The sequence below is a fragment of the Propithecus coquereli genome, unplaced genomic scaffold, assembly GCF_000956105.1.
Source record: "Propithecus coquereli isolate 6110/MARCELLA unplaced genomic scaffold, Pcoq_1.0 Scaffold116, whole genome shotgun sequence".
Classification (NCBI taxonomy): Eukaryota; Metazoa; Chordata; class Mammalia; order Primates; family Indriidae; genus Propithecus; species Propithecus coquereli.
This window is the reverse complement of record NW_012135636.1, coordinates 1,401,061-1,418,441: the sequence shown is the minus strand read 5'-3', so window position 1 is coordinate 1,418,441 and position 17,381 is coordinate 1,401,061.

The window sequence follows — 17,381 nt, the reverse complement described above, 5'->3', positions numbered from 1 at the left end:
TCTTCCATAGTTCAGTCGTTGTCTTGCAAAAAGTTGTGCCTTTTTCTGAGAGGTAATTTGTGCTATGTAAATTCACCTTCAGGGAGAAAAGCACGGGCAGAGAGCATGATACTCATAAAGGCACTTTATCCTCATTTATATGATATAAAAAAACTAATTTGTGAATGCATAGGGCCAGGAAGGGAAGGTGTTATAGGTAAAATTCTTTCATTTGCTGACTCACCTTATTCAGTTACATTGGGTAAACTATCAAATGACAACCATGGAAAATGTTGAAATTAGACATTTTATGTAAAAAGTTGAACTGTTGGCTGGGCGCGGTGGCTCACGCCTGTAATCCTAGCTCTCTGGGAGGCCAAGGCAGGCGGATCCTTTGAGCTCAGGAGTTTAAGACCAGCCTGAGCAAGAGTGAGACCCCATCTCTACTAAAAAAAAGAGAAAGAAATTAGCTGGACAACTAAAAATATATAGAAAAAATTAGCCAGGCATGGTGGCGCATGCCTGTAGTCCCAGCTATTCAGGAGGCTGAGGCAGTAGGATCACTTGAGCCCAGGAGTTTGAGGTTGCTGTGAGCTAGGCTGACGCCACGGCACTCTAGCCCGGGCAACAGAGTGAGACTCTGTCTCAAAAAAAAAAAAAAAAAAAAAAAATTTGAACTGTTTATGAGACATCTCTGCTTGGATGTCCCAAAGGGAATCTAATCCTAGCATGCTTAAAACTGAACTCCTCTACAAAGAGAGGGAGAGAGAGAGAGAGAGAGAGAGAGAGAAACAGAGAGAGAGAGAGAACAGTAGACCTGCTACCCCTCTTGTGCTCCTGATTTCAGCTTCATGCACAATGTCTAACCACACTACCTCAGCTCAAGCCCTCATCACCTCTCACAGGGCTATTACCAATACCTCCTGAACCTCCAGTCTCACCTCTCCACACCCATCCTTCACTCAGTTCCTAGAGTGATCTTTATTTTGAGCAATATTTAATGATATTTTCTGATCACAAAAGTAATTTGGTTCATTGAAGTAAATTTGGAAAAATGCAACAATAAAATCCACAAAAATGAAAATCCCACTACTCATTGATATTCACTGTTCACATTTTGGTGTTTATCTTTCCAGTATGTCTATGTGTGTACATAATTTTGGAGAATATATATTATTATATGTATTATTATATGTATTATTATATGTATTTAGGTGGTCCCCAGGTTATGGACGAGATATGTTCCTGGAAACGTCTTTAGGTCAGATTTGTATGTAACTCAGATCCTTGATGGACAGCACATATGTGGTAATAATAATATTATTATTAATACAATGGCTCATATGTGGTAATAATAATACAGTGCAAAATTGTAATAATAATACTCCTGTGCTATAATAATAAGTTATAGAAACTATTATGCTCTTTCTTTTAATTCAAATAGAACATAAAAACAAACTCATATAAAAAGTTTACATAGGAGATAGGAGAAATTTCAAAAAAGAATATTAAAAGTTAACACTCACCTAATGTTGCAGCAATGCTAGGCTAATAGGAATCTTATGCTTATTTTGATCTTCTAATCAAATCAATAATAACCTTTCTATTTCAACAATTAATCCACTCAGCTGCTTAGTAATAACTGACACTTTCATTAGAGCACTGCCTTTCACATGTTCTATTATTTTCACTTTGTCCTTCGTAATTATTCTGATAGTCAAGTGACCGAAGCCTAACAGTTTCCCAATGAATGATGGCATCTGGCCTTCCTCCGAATGCTTATTTGTTTCTATCATCCTTTCCATTGAAATCACCTTTCTCTTCACTGCAGGCTCACCTGGACTTGCAGTGGACTTTCGCTTTGGAGGCATGGTCATAAGGGTAAACACAGACTCACAAAATCGAATAACAAAGTTAAGAGAAAAATGATGCTGTGCAAAGTATAAAGTGACCGTATAAACAAAGAAAGTAGGCACCAGCACACAGATGCTGCACCAGCGAACCGTGTACGCCATGTGGGTTTGTTTATATGCATGGAAGACGCTAGTTCCCGAATTATTAATTTAATTATTTAATTGTAAATTATCCTTATGGGGTATCTTGGGATTCCATTAGTAAGGACAGAATGCTGTAAGTTGGGTCACCTGTAACCCAGGGACTGCTTGTAATTTGTTTTGTAAAGTAAATTTCATATCAAAGTATAACATACATACAAATCATAAGTCAACAGCTTGATTAATTTTTACAAAATTAATACATCTGTGTAACTATCACCCAGATCAGGGAGTAGATCGTTCACTTACCAGAAGCTCTCATTTTGCGCCCTCTCACTTGTTACCTCCTCAAAGGTAACAGCTGTTTTAATGCATTGATTGTGCATGGATTTCAATTTTATATAAACAGAATTATACAACATGTTTTCTTTAGTTTCTGTCTTTTTCCATTTAATATTGTAGCAATAGTTTGTTCATTTTTATTATGTAGTATTCCAAGTACAAATACAAAAAGATTTATTTATCCATTCTACTTGTATTAGAATCTGAATGTTCCCATTATTACAATTAATACTTCTATGAACATTCTCAAATGTGTCTTCTGGTGCACATATAGCTGTATTTATGTTGGGTACAAACTAGAAGTGAATTTTCTGGGTCAAAGAATGCGTATGTTAGCTTTAGTAGACACTGCCAAAGAATGTTCTAAAGTGGTTGTGCAAATAAACACCTACTAGTAGTAGGTGAGAGTTTCCACTGCCCAATACTATAGGTGTCAACATCAGTGTCAACGTGTTGTTTTTATTTTTAAATTTGTCGTTTTGATGGGTGCCGGAGAGTCATCTTACCATGGTTTTAATTTGTGATCCCCTGATGGTTAATGATGTTTTCCCAGGCTCAATGGATATTTGGATATTATTACGGAATAGATGTTTGTGTCCCCCTCAAATTCATATGTGGAAATCCTAACCCCTAAGGTGATGGTATTAGGAGGTACAGCCTTTTAGAAGTAATTAGCTCATGAAGGAGGAACCCTCATGAATGTGGTTAGTGCTTTTATAAGATACAAGAGAGATGATCACTCTCTCTCTGCTGTGTGAGGATACAATGAGAAGACAGATGTCTATAAACCAGGAAAAGAGCCTTCACCAAGAATTCAACCATACTGGTACCCCAATCTCAGATTTCCATCCTCCAGATTGTGAGAAATAAATGCCTTTGTGTAGGCCAACTAGTCAATGGTATTCTCTTATAGCAGCCCAAACTGACTAAGACAGATATTCTCCTTGGAAAGTGCCTGCTCAAGACTTTAGGCTATGTGTTTTTTCTTTTTGATTAAATAGGAGTTATTCTCATATTCTAAATATAAGTCCTTTGATGTAGGAGTTCTTTATATATACTGGATATTAATACTTGTTTGTATTGCAAATATCTTTACCTACTCTGTGGTTGTGTTTTCACTATCTTCATGTCTTTTGATAAACAGAAGTTTTTTATTTTAATGAAATCCAATTTATTCATCTTTTCCTTTATAGTCTATTTTTTTACCTTTTAAATAATATTTATTTATCTCAAGTCATAAAAATATATTTGTATGTAATTATTGTAGAAGTTCTATTATTTTACCTTTTATATTTATATCTAAAATCCACATAGAAGACTTACGGTTTGCACTCTTACACATAAAGGGCTTGGAAGTCATCACTCCTGTCCTCCCAACAAGAAGAGAGCTGAGCAAATTGAAAATCAACAACTTTTTTTAGATCCATCAGAGAATTGCAGTTGCAGAGCAAATCACTGTCTCAAAAACTGGAGAGATGGGCAAATACAGAGAATCACTGTTACCAGTAGCAGAAGCTGCGGTCTGGAGTAAGTACTCACAGGAACACTTAGGCTGTAATCGATGAATGGCTGGAGTCTCAGTGTGAACTAGCTTAAAAGTTAAAAGCCCAGCAAGCCCAGCCTTAGGGAGGTCTCTACACTTTCATGAGTGTTACCTCCAGGAGATCCACCAGATCAACACAGTGAGGATCTGAGAAAAATTCCCTCTTGCTTCTAGCAGGCAGAGGTAAAAGTAATAATTTTGAAATATACACAAGAAAAAAGTACTCATTTTGAAATATGTCCAGAGCATTCTTTTCTTTTTTCTGTTTTCTGTAGCAAAGGCCAGGCTTCAGGGAAACTACTTTACCAAAGCCTTATCTGACCTAGAGGAAGCACAATTAGCCATTGACAGTCACCTCTAGTCTTTTGGTCTCACATATCTATAGGGGGAAAAAGGAACTGTTCTGAAAGTCACAGCTCAGGGAATCTGGCCTACCAGAGAGATAGATGGGGGTGGGGCAGGGAGGGAGAGAGAGAGATTGATTTTAATCATAAGATAATAGAAAAGAATATCCAAGAACTATGGGACATTACAAGAGGTATAACATACACATAATGGGACTACCAGAAGAAGAATGAGAGAAAGGGGTAAAAGAAATATTTGAACTAATGATGGCTCAGAATTTTCCACAATTAATGAGAGACATCAAACCAAAGATGCAGGCAGCTCAGAGAACACCAAGTAGCATAAATACCAAAAATCTACACCTAGTCACATGGTATTCAAACTGTAGAAAACCAAAGACAAAGAAAAAAATCTTGAAAAAATCCAGAGGAAAAAAATCATCTTACCTACAGAGGAACAAGGGTAAGAATTATATTGGAATCCTTTTCAGAAACCATGGAATCAAGATGAGAATATAGTTAAATATTTAAATTATTGAAAGAAAAAGACCACCAACCTAGATTTCTATATCCAGTGAAAAGGTCCTTCAAAAGTGAAGGAAAAATAAAGACTCTCTCAGACAAACAAAAACTGAGGCTACTTGTCAGCAGTGGGCCTGCTTTGCAAGAAATGTTAAGAGAAATTCTTCAGAAATAATAAAAATGATATATGTGAGAAACTTGGATCTACATAAAGAAAGGAAGAGTGCTAAAGAAGTATAAAGAAAGGTTTAAAATAATCTTTATAAGTAAAATAAGTGCAGCAATGTTATGAGGAATGAGAAGAAATTGGGAATACTCTGTTACAAGGTGTCTGCACTTCCCATGAAGTCATATACTGTTGTTTGATAGTGAACTTAGATTAGTTGTAAATGTATATTGAAAACTCTAGGGCAATGACTAAATATGTTTTTTAAGTTAATTGATATGATAAGAAAGGAGAAAAATGGAATCATATGAAATGCTCAAAAAAAAGGGGAAGATAAAAAAACAATTGCAACAAATAGAAATCATTTAAAATATGATATATATTAATTCAACTGTATCCATAATCACTTTAGATGTTGTCCTAGTTCATTCATGCTGCTACAACAAAATACCATAAACTGGATAGCTTATAAACAACAGAAATTTATTTCTCACAGCTGTGGAGGCTGGGAAGTTCATAATCATGACACCAGCTAGATTCAGTGTCTGGTTAGGGCACACCTTTTGGTTTATAGATGGCACCTTCTTGTATCCTCGTACGGTGAAAGGTCCTCTTTATAAGGGCACTAATTCCATCATGAAGACATTATCCTTATAACGTAACAGCTCCCCAAAGGCCCCACCTCCTAACACCATCATCTTGGGGAATAAGATTGCAACATATGAATTTTGGGGAGACATAAACATTCAGACTATAGTAGATATGAATGATCTAAATATACCAATTAAAATACAGAGACTGTAAGAGTGGATCAAAACCAAGACCCGATCAAACGTTTTCTATAATAACCTCCCTTTAAATATAGGTTAAGCATCATTTATCTGAAAATCCAAAATCCAAAATGCTTCTTCCTTAAACCAAACATTTAATGAAGAAATGATAGCAATTCTCTATAATCTCTTCCAGAAAATAGAAACAGAGGGAACACTTCCTAACTCATTCTAATAGGCCAGCATTAGCTTAATACCAAAACCAGATAAAGATATTATAAGAAAGGAAAATTATAGACCAATATCTCTTACGAATATAGATATAAAAATCCTTAACAAAATATGAGCAAATCAAATCCACTACAACCAGATAGCAGGTATGGAAGGCCAATTCAACATTGAAAAACTAGTTAATGTAATCCATCAACAGGCTAAAGAAAAATCAAATGATAATATCAATAAATGCAGAAAAAGCATTCAATGAAATCCAGCATCTGTTTATGATCAACACTCTCAGCAAACTAAAAATTGAGAGAAACTTCCCCAACTTGATAAAGAATGTCTACCAAAAACCCTCCAGCTAATACCATGCTTAGTGGTGGGAAACTGGTTGCTTTCTGCCAAGATCAGGAAAAAGACCAGAATGTGAGTTCTTGCTAACACAGTAAGACAAGAAAAGGATATAAAAGGCATACGGGTTGGGAAGAAATAAATAAAACTGCCTTTCTTCACAGATGACATGATTGTCTATGTAGAAAACACTAAAAAATCAACAAAAAATTCCTGGACCTAATTAACAGTTACAGCAAGGTTGTAGGATACAAGGCTAATATACTAACATCTATTGTTTTCCCATTAATATATACCGGCAATGAACAATTAGAACTTGAAATTAAAAACACATACCATTTACATTAGCACACAAAACACCCAAAACAATTAGGTAAAAATCTAACAAAAATTTACAATATCTATATGAGGAAAAGTACAAAATTCTGATGAAAAAATCAAAGAAGTATAAATAAATGGAGAAGTATTTTATGTTCATGGACAGAAAAAAATCAGTGTTGTTAAGACGTCAGTTATCCCCAATTTACCTATAGATTCAATACAATCCCAATAAAATTTCCAACAACTTGTTTTGGGGATATCAACAAACAGATTCTAAAGTTTATATGGAAAGGCAAAAGACCCAGCATAGTCAATACAACACTGAAGAAGAAAAACAAAATTAGAGGATTGACACTACCTGACTTTAAGACTTATTATAAAGCTACAATTATCAAGACAGTGCAGTATTAGAGAAAAAAACAGACAAATTGATTAACAGTTATGTACAGAATGGAGAACCCGGGGATGGACTCAACAAAAATACAATCACCTGACCTTTGACAAAGAAGCAAAGGCAATCCAATGGAAAAAAGATGGTACTGTAATGGTGGATACCTGATATTATGCATTGACAAAAACACATAGAACTGCACGGCACAAAGAGAACCCTAACATAAACTATGGACTTTAGTTAATAATAATGTATCAATATTGGTTTATCAATTATAACAAATATACCACACTAATGCAAGATGCTAAAACCAGGGGAAACAGTTATCAGAGAAGAGGGGGTATATGGGAACTCTAAATGATCTGCTCTATTTTTCTGCAAACTTAAAACTTCGCAAATATAGTGTATTAATTTTTTTAAATCCATATAGAATTGATTTTTGTGTATGTTCTAAACTAGAGGCCATAATTACATATAGAATATATATTCGTACATAGATTCTACATACACATGGTGTGTATATATGTGTGTATATATACATATATTCCATATGTTGATATTAAATTTACTCAGAACTGCAGTAGAAGACATTATTATGAAATAAATGACAAGTGTCATGTATGCGTGTATCTCTTTCTGAACTATTCTCTTCCATTCATCTATTTTGTTTATCCTTTACTGTTATGCTTTTGGAGGTATTGATATCAAAATTATGCTGAACACAAAATAATTAGGAAGTATTCTCTTCTATTCTCTGGGAGATTTGTATTAAACTTATCTTATTTTTTCCTTATATGTTTGGAATAATTCACCATCTGGGCCTGTAGTTTCTTGGTGGTAAAGCTTTGAATTATAAATTCAATTTCCTTAAAAATATAAGATTTTCAGATGGTATGTTTCTTCTTGTGTTGGCTTTAGTAAGTGTGTTTTATAGAAATTTATTTATTTAATGCTAATTGTCATGATCATTAACACAAAGCTGGTAATAACATCTTCCTATTATATATCATTTTAACAGCTTTACTTAGGTATAATTTCCATACAACAAAATGTACACCATTTGAGTCGATTTCAATGAGTTTTGACAAATTGTATAGGCTCATAATCACTACTACAATCAATAAATGAAACATCATTATTATCCCAAATATTTATTTCCTTTTGCAATCAATCACTCCAACCCACAACTATACCTCCTGAACACAGATAACCATTGATCTGCTTTCTGTTATTATGGATTATTTTTTGTCTGTATTATAATTTTCTGGAAATGTATTCATGCACTATATGCTGTTTTATGTCTGGCTTTGTTCTTTCAACATGTTTTTGGAATCATCCATGTTGTTTCACATATCAGTAGTTTGGTCTTGTTTAATTGCTCAGTAGTATTATATTTCATGGATATTCCACAATTAATTTATCTTAAGTTTTTTTCCAGTTTGAGGCTGTTATGAGTAAAGGGGCTATGATCATCCATGCGCAAGTCTTTGTGTGGACATATATTCATTTCTTTGGGTAAAACCTATGAGTGGATTTGCTAGGTTGTACAGAAAAGGAATGTTTAACTTTATATAATATTAAACTGCCAAACTGTTTTTCAAAGTGGTTGTACAATTTTATGTTCCCATAAGTAACATATGAGAGTTTCATTTCTCATCAATACTTGGTTGTGCCAATCTTTTAAATTTAGCCATTCTAGTGTGGGTTTATAGTGGCAGCTCATTGTTACTTTAATTTGCATATCCTTAATAATTAATGATGTTGAACATCTTTTCATGTGTTTATTGGTCATTCACATATCTTCTTTGTGAACTGTCTAAAATTTTGCCTCATTTTTATTGGGTTATTTGTCTCTTATTGAGTTATAACATTTCTTATATAATAGGGTATAAAACATTTGTCAGTTATGCATATGGCAAATAATTTCTGACAATCTGTGGCTTGCCTTTTCATTTTCTTAACAGTGTCTTCAAAGACACTTCTACTTCAAAGAGTAGAAGTTTTGAAATTTTGATGAGGTCCAATTTATCAATTGTTTTCTTTTATGCTTTTTGTGTTCTATCTAAGAAATCTTTGCCTACTTCAAGGACATGAAGTTATTCTATTTTCTTCCAGATGCTTTATACTTTCAGATCTGATGTTTAGGTCCATTTTGAGTTAATTTTGTATATGGAATGAGTTAAGGGTCGAGATTCATTGCCCCCCACCCCGCACATGCACATGGACATCCAGTTGGTCCAGCACCATTTATTAGAAAAACTCTCCTTCCTCCAATTGAATTACCTTACCACCTTTGTCAAGCATTGATGGACCATATTTATGGGAGTCTATTTCTAAACTCTCTATATTAATCAATATGCCTTTCTTTACACCAGTTCCACACTGTCTTGATTACTGTAGCTTTATAAGAAGTATTGAAATTAGATATCGTAAGTCCTCCAATTTTCATAATTTTTGTAAATTCTAGGTCCTTTGCATTTTCACATACATTGTAGAATCAGTCTGTCAATTTCTACACAAAAGAATACCACGGTTTTCATTGAAAATATAAATGGATTTGAGGATTGACATCTTAACAATATTGATTTTTCCAATCCAGAAAAATGACGTGTCAACTTATTTGGGTCTTCTTTGATTTCTCTTAGCAGTGTCTTTTCTGTATACAGGTCTTCTATATATTTTGTTAAATTTATTCCCAGGTTTTGCATGTTGTTTGAGCTTCGTAAATGATGTTTTTTAAATTTCATTTTCCATTTTGGGATGTGCATATATACATATATGTACAGACATATATGTATGCATGTGTATATATATATTTACACAACACATATGTGCAACTTTTGTACATTGACTTTGTATTCTGTACCTTGCTGAAGACAATTATTAGTTTTAGTAGCTTTTTAGTAATTCCTTAGAATTTGACAAATACATAACAATTTCTGTTGAGAATTTTGCCCCTATGTACATGAAAGATATTGGTCTATAGTTTTCTTTCCTTTTTTCTGGGTTGGTATTAGCACAAATGCTGATCTCATAAAATGAGTTGGGAAGTGTTCCCTTCTATTTTCTAGAAGAGATTGCATAGAATAGTATTATTTCTTCCTTAAATGTTCAATAGAATTCTCCAGTGAAACCATCTAAGCTGATCAGGACCTGAACATCTCCAAACCCTGTGTGAGCAGTGGGAATTGTCCAGCTTATAGCATCTTAGTGATTCTTTGCCCTGCCCCACAGAATTTCATCTTACTCATGCACACGTCAGTATTCAGCAACAGATTCAAGACCCAGATGTCAGGAACTGTTTTTTTGGTTTTTTTTTTTTTTGCATAGCTCCCTTCTTGATATTCTGCCCCATAGACTCCCCAAACTTTAATCTCTGTCTATCCAGTGGTATTTCTGTGTTCTGTTTAGGTTGTCCCTTTCCATACTGCAGTCTGAAAAGCTTCTTCAGGCAGAAAGTAGGAGCGATTATAGGGCTCACCTTGTTTGTTTTTCTTCACTCAGGGATCACAGTGCTGTGCTACCTGTAGTTCAATGACTAAACACAGCTGCTTCATAAATTGTATCCAGTCTCCTAGTTGTTTATGAAAGGCAGACAAGTCCAATATCAGTTATTCCCTTACGACTACATTCTTGTTATGTTTTAACGTCTTTAATATTTGTAGACGTCTTCCTTTTATTCCTCATATTGGTAATTCATGCCTTTTCTCTTTTGTTTGTGATCATTCTTGTTAGGAGTTTATGAATGTTATTAGTCTTCTCAAAGAACCAACTTCTGGTTTTATTGATTTTTCTCTAAACTGTTTCATTAATTTCTGCCCTAATTTTTATCATTTCCTTTCTTCTCTTAGGTTTAATTTGCTGTTCTTTTTTAATTTATTGAGATGGGTATGTAAATCATGAATTTTCAACTTTTCATCTTTTCCATGATATGTGCAAGTAAGGCTATAAATTTCCCTTGAAATGTTGTTTAAGCTGCATTGTACAAGTTTTAATATGCTATATTTGCAATATCATGCATTTAAAACATTTTCTAACTTCCACTGTGGTTTATTCTTTTACCCATGGGATTTTCTACTTATCTTTATATTTCTGACAATTTCACTATGGTCAGAGAATATGCTTTGTATTATCTTAATGATTAATGCATTGAGTTTTTTTCTATGGCCATAACACATGATCAATTTTGCTAAATGTTCTGTGTTATTTAAGAAGGGACATTCTACAGTTGAGAGCACTGTTCTATACGTGTCAATTAAGGCAAGTTTGTAATTGATATATTAAATTTTCTTTTCTTTTTTTGTCTTTTTTTTCTATCAGCATGTTAAAAATCTTTTTCCATGGTTGTGGATTTTCCTATTATTCCTATAATTCTGTGAATTTGAGCTTTATATATATATTTGAGGCTATGTGATCAATTGCATATAGATTTAGAATTAGCATATATTTCTGATTGATTAATACTTCCATCAGTATGTAATGTCTTTCATTTGTCTTTAATCAGCTGGCAAGTGAGCTGGTGGCTGGATGTTCAAGGATAACCTCAGTCACATGACTGGTAGTTATCAGGCTATTGGCCAGATCCTGGCTGATTGTTGGCTGGGGCACCTTGGTTCTCCTCAACGTGACCTCTCATCTTTCAGTACATGATGATCTAAGAGTTTCAGATGCAGCAAGAAGACAAGTCCCAAAGCTGAAGCACATCCAAGCTGCTGCTTGAGTCACATTTGGCAGTGTCCAGTTGTCCAAATGAAGTCATGTATGTGGACAGCCTGGCTTTGAGATAAAGCAGAATCCACCTTTTGTTGGAGAATCTGCAAAATCACATTGCAAAGGGGCATATCTACAGCAATGATAAAAATCTGTGGACATTTTTGCAATCTACCGCAACTCCTAATCCTAAACAGCATGAGGAACCTAATGAATTGTCTATACTCTCTAACTCCAATTCCCTTCTCTCTCTCTCTCTCTCTCTCTCTCTCTCTCTCTCTCTTTCTCTCTCTCTCTCTTTCTCTGAGTCAAACAGAATATGTATTGGCTTCTATTTTAGCAAGAGATAGAGTAGATAAAGTATTAAACACATATCTTGTTTTATAAATACTACTGAACACAAACCAAGAAATTGTCCTTTTATTAGAAAGATTAGAAAGATTCAGATGGAACTTGAACATTTCAAGAAGTAATATATTTCAAAAGCCAGAATACTTCCCACTTAATATTTTATACTTAATTTTTTAAAATAAGGAAATAAACTAACATATACGTTTAAGAGTAGAAAAAGTAAGTGGGTATTATTGATCATATCTGTCTTTATAGCATAATGAAATTTGTGTTTAATACATATTAATGCTGAAAAACTATTCACAGCATTATAATAAAAATTGCCATTTTATAAGAGATAAAAAGCATCCACTTACTAACTGAAGAATTACTATGGCATTCTTACTTTATATCATGAGCCTTCCTATGGACTGGGTCAGGGCAGAATGAGCTCTGCAAGTAAAATGCTCATGCATGGATTTTAAAACAAAATGAAATACCCTTTTAGGGGCTAAAAAAAATCTCTAAAAGGAAAAAATTTTTGAAACAATTCTGGGAGATTTAAAAAATAATCCTTTTCCCTAACTATCCTGTCAAATAATTAGGCATCTAGAAAGAATGAACCAGTTTTAGGTAATATTCCATAACAGAGTAGAACTGAATATGAAGCTCCTCAGGTTAAGCAGATATTGTAGGGCAATTGTACTGTCACATACAATCCCTTGAATAGAATCTACCTGTCTTCTTTCCACTAAAAAAAATTGTTTCTAATTTTTCATCTATTATAACTCTAAATCTCAGCTTTTCTAATGTAGTTCTTACTGTAGTTAAGCCTTTCTATTCTGTATACCAAATATCTTGTTGATACATTTCTGCACAATGCATTTTAAAATTTTGGTTAAGGAAGCATTTTAAGAGTTTTTCTTTAAGGGTTTTATATTCTCTGAAATGATTAAACCGAAAACTCTCCATATGCAAGACCTGAGGCTGCAATTTCTTGGTCTCAAGTTCATGGCCATTGGCATGATGGTGCAGAGACTCCTCTCTTGAACCTACTCCAGTTTGGCTTTTGTTCCTATTATTCCACTAAAACTACTCTAATCAAGGTCAAAAATCTCGTGGACAATCCTAAACACTTCCATTACTAGACCGATCTGCAGCATTTGATGTAGTAAATTCCTCTTTTCTTGAAATACTTTTTTCACTTGGCCTCTGAGACTTCATTCACTCTTGGTTTTTCTAATTCAGTGGCTGCTCCTTCCTGGTCTCTCCTTTACTGTTTTCCTCTTTATCACCCCAGATGCGAAATCTCAGAGGATCTTCCCTGTCTTCACTCGCTCCCTAGGCGATCTCATGCAGCCCCAGGAGCTTAAGGTCATCTCTATACAGATCACTCTCAAATTCATTTTTTGGCTCTGAGTCCTGAACACCAGCCTCTTGTGGCCAGTAATCTACTCAACATCTCCACTTGGGTGTCTAAAAAATAGATATCTAAAATTTCACATATTAAGACACAAATATTACTTCCCATACCTCCCTCACCATGCCTGTTTCTTTTGCCATCTTTACCATATTAGTTGGTCCATGTTACATAAGTTTACATGTCAATTTTATAGTTACTCCACATCGGAAACCTTGGCGTCATCCTTGACTCATCTCTTTTTCTCACGGAATATATCCAATCCAATAGCAAATCTCCTGGGCTCCACTTTTAAAATATATACAGATTCCAACCTTTTCTTATTATGCTGCTGCTACCCCTCAGATCTGAGCCACCATTACCCTCCGGCTGGATTACTGTGATAGCCTCCTAACAAGTCTCCCTGCTTCCCTCATTTCTTGCCTTTCTCTCCAGTGCACACATACTCTGTTCTTCACCCAGCATCATATTGATCTGTTAATATTCAAAACCTTTTAGCATTGCCCATCTCGCTCAAAGTAAAATCCAAAGTTCTTACATAGGCCATAAACTCCTCTATAATGTGATCCCCTTGATATCTCTGTGGTCACATATTCTATTGCTCTCCGCTTGCTTGCTTTGCCCCAGCCACACTGCTCCTTGGTGCACCTAAAATATGTCAAGCATGTCCCAGTTCATGGTGGTTGTGCTTGTTGTCTCCTCTCCCTGCAGTCCTCACACCCAAGATACCTACATAGATTACTCATTCCTCCCTTTGTGTTTCTGCTCAAATGTTTTTCCGTATGAAGCCAGTCTCATCTAACCTATATAAAATAGCACCATCCATTATTTTCTACCCTTGTTATTCTGCTTCATTTTTCTCTGTAACGCTCATGAAGAAGAAAAGAAATAGTACATGTTACTTGTTTGTCTTCCCCTTCCAGAACGAAGCTCCTCAAGAGCAAGGACTTTGTGTTGTTTAATGCTGTATTCCTAACAGCGAGAATAAAGTCTGCAACATAACAGGTGTTCATTAAATATTTGTTGTCAAAAGAACAAAACTTCTACCCCATCCTTCAAGATCTCTTTCCTGGAGACTTTCCTAACCTTCTTAAGAATAACAGTGAACTTTCTTTTCTTTCTAGACCCCAAATAATTTTTTTACATATCTTCTGTAAACCTATGAAGATCTCTTTTCACTATTTGATGACATCCTATTTGCATTTGATTCTTAGGCAACTAGCATAACATCATTTAACAAATATTTGTTGAATAAATAAATGAATGACTTGTCAAAGTGTCTGTATCATAAGCAAAATTACTGGGTAAATAAAATAAACCCTACCTTTTCTCCCTCCCTCATACTTCCACTCACTCTTCTTCCAACAACCTCCACCTAAACCCTGAAATTTATTATTAACTTCTCCCTTAGCCATGCCTTCCTATAATCATATCTTCTTACTCTTGCCTCTTATTAATCCTAGATAAGCAATCTCAGAAACTTTATTTCTGAAGTATAAATAGGACATTTAAAGCATCACTAAAGTTATATGCCTAATAGTTAATCCTCATCCTGTCCTTTCTTTAGAGAGACAATATTCTGTGGAGAGTATACCGCCAGTGAAAACTGGGGAAAAAATACAAAATACAAAATACAGGGTATGCTCATAGTAGCAATATTTCTTAAGACTTTCCTAGAAGACTTCCTAATAATAAAAGATTCAAAATCCAACAAATATCAAGTTCATGCATTTTCAATTTCATTATTAGCACTAACTTCATCATCAAAAATTATTACTAAAGCCTATGACACACATAGCATGAGCAGCAGACAGAAAATTTTGAGGTCCGCACCCCTGGGGATCACAGCTACAGAGGCAGACATCACAGTTGTCAAGCAGTTATCCATAAATGAGACACTTCTCTGGCAGAAATTGACCACCCTCTTCCTTTAAGGGCAGAGAAGTTGCTTTGCAGAACTGTGGACTATTAGAGCATGAAGCCCAAGAGAAAAACTGACTTGCCTAAAGCACTAGACAAATGATTAAGCCAGAACTTGAACTCATACTTGAATTCATCTTCTGGTTCCTCATGTCTTTACTCTTAATACTACATATGCTTTCTACTACTCAAGGACTCTGTAGGGAAAATTACCCATGAAACACACAGATACACACACATACACACACAAATGTAAATTCCTTTCATATTAAGACATGCTTCCTTTTTTCCCTATCCATGATAGAAATAACAAAAAGTAAAAGCTCTTTTATTATACAATAAACTTCCATTTTCCATTCTTGATAGGTTTTCAGATTTCTCCTCTAAAAGTATTTAAAAGTACTACTCAAGTCATTCTTAGTTGTCTAGAATGGCTTATACTACCATTAGCTTCTATAGCTCTATCATTAGAGAAATGGTCTGTACTTCTTCTTAACCTTTCACATGCAGCCAAAATTGGGTTACTTTAAAGGGCAAGATGTCAAAAGCAGATAAATCCTTTGTACTATAATGAGCATAATGATAAATAATGGCACTTATGTTCAATAAATGATGCCCTGCCCATAAACAGCCTTTCCACCCAGATACTCTATTTAATTCAATAATATATTCCAGATAATTTGTGGAAATAGATCAGAAATTACCTTAAACAAGACTAACCATGGAATTTACTAAAATATACTATGACGAAAATAATTAATGGAAGCAGAGTTTGCAGAAGTAAAATTATGGCATTAAAAGCATTCATTACATGAATTTGTCTTCCAAGTGGGCTGCCTCATAGCAGGTGTAGAGATGAGGGCATTGTGGCATGGACAGTGCTGGTAAGAGAAGGCATGCATGCTGATGATATCAATGTGCCATGGTATTCAGTGTTTTTGGTTTGTTTGTTTTGGGAACAGAGATGATAATCCATATAGTCTTCATAATTTCCCACCTGGACTAGTCCAAAACCCAACTGATCTCTTTGCTAACTATATTCTGTAGAACAATCCTAGTAATCCTCGAAAAAAATGTAAATCATATCACATCAGTTTTCCATTCAAACTACTCTAATAGTTTCCCATCAAAACTGGAATAAAAATCTATAATGCTTTCTATGTTCTATAAGTCTCTAACAGGATCTATCTCTGGCCCACCTCTCTGACATTATCTTCTGCTATTCCTTCCCCATTGCTACTACTTCACACTAGTTAGACTTGTTGCCTTGATAGTTCTTGAATATTCTAAGCTATTCTTCCCCCAGGGACTTTGCATTTGTTCTTTCCCTGGAACTCATTTTTTCCTGAATTGCTTCCTTAATCACATTCAAGAATCCACTTACATATAACCTACAGCATCTATTCCCAGCAACACAGCAAACTAGATACCTTGAAAACAACTTTCCCAGTATAGAACAGCTAAAAATGCTAGAAAATATATTTTTAAAATATTTTGATACATAGTTTAATGGAGATGTTTTTTAAATCCCAGAAACCAAAATGTTAAATCAAAACATTAATCTCAAAAGGTAAGAGAACATTGAAAACAGTGCCCACCCTGGGGGCAATGGCTGATCCCTGATGGTCTAGATTTGTGCTGTCCAATACAGTAGCCATTTGCCACAGGTGGCTATTGAAATTTAAATTTTAAAAAATAAAATTAAAAACTCAATTCCTCAATTGTACAAGCCACATTTCAAGTGTTCAATAATCCTAGTGGCTGTATATACTATGTTGGACAACACAGATACAGAACATTTCCACCATTATAGAACATTCTATTGCACAGCTCCGATCTCAATTTTTTAACAAAACCTAGAGCTCATTCAAAATAGAAGTCAGATGGGAGACCCCCTCCTAGTTCAGATACACAGACTACCTAAAGAAAAAAAAATCCAGACCTACAGGGAACAATTGAGCTAGAAAAAAAATCTTTTCCTCCCAAAGGGAAACAGAAAAAAAAATTTGCATGTCTAGGTCTTGACTCCAAATTGAAGGAAAAAAAAGGTTCTGAGAAT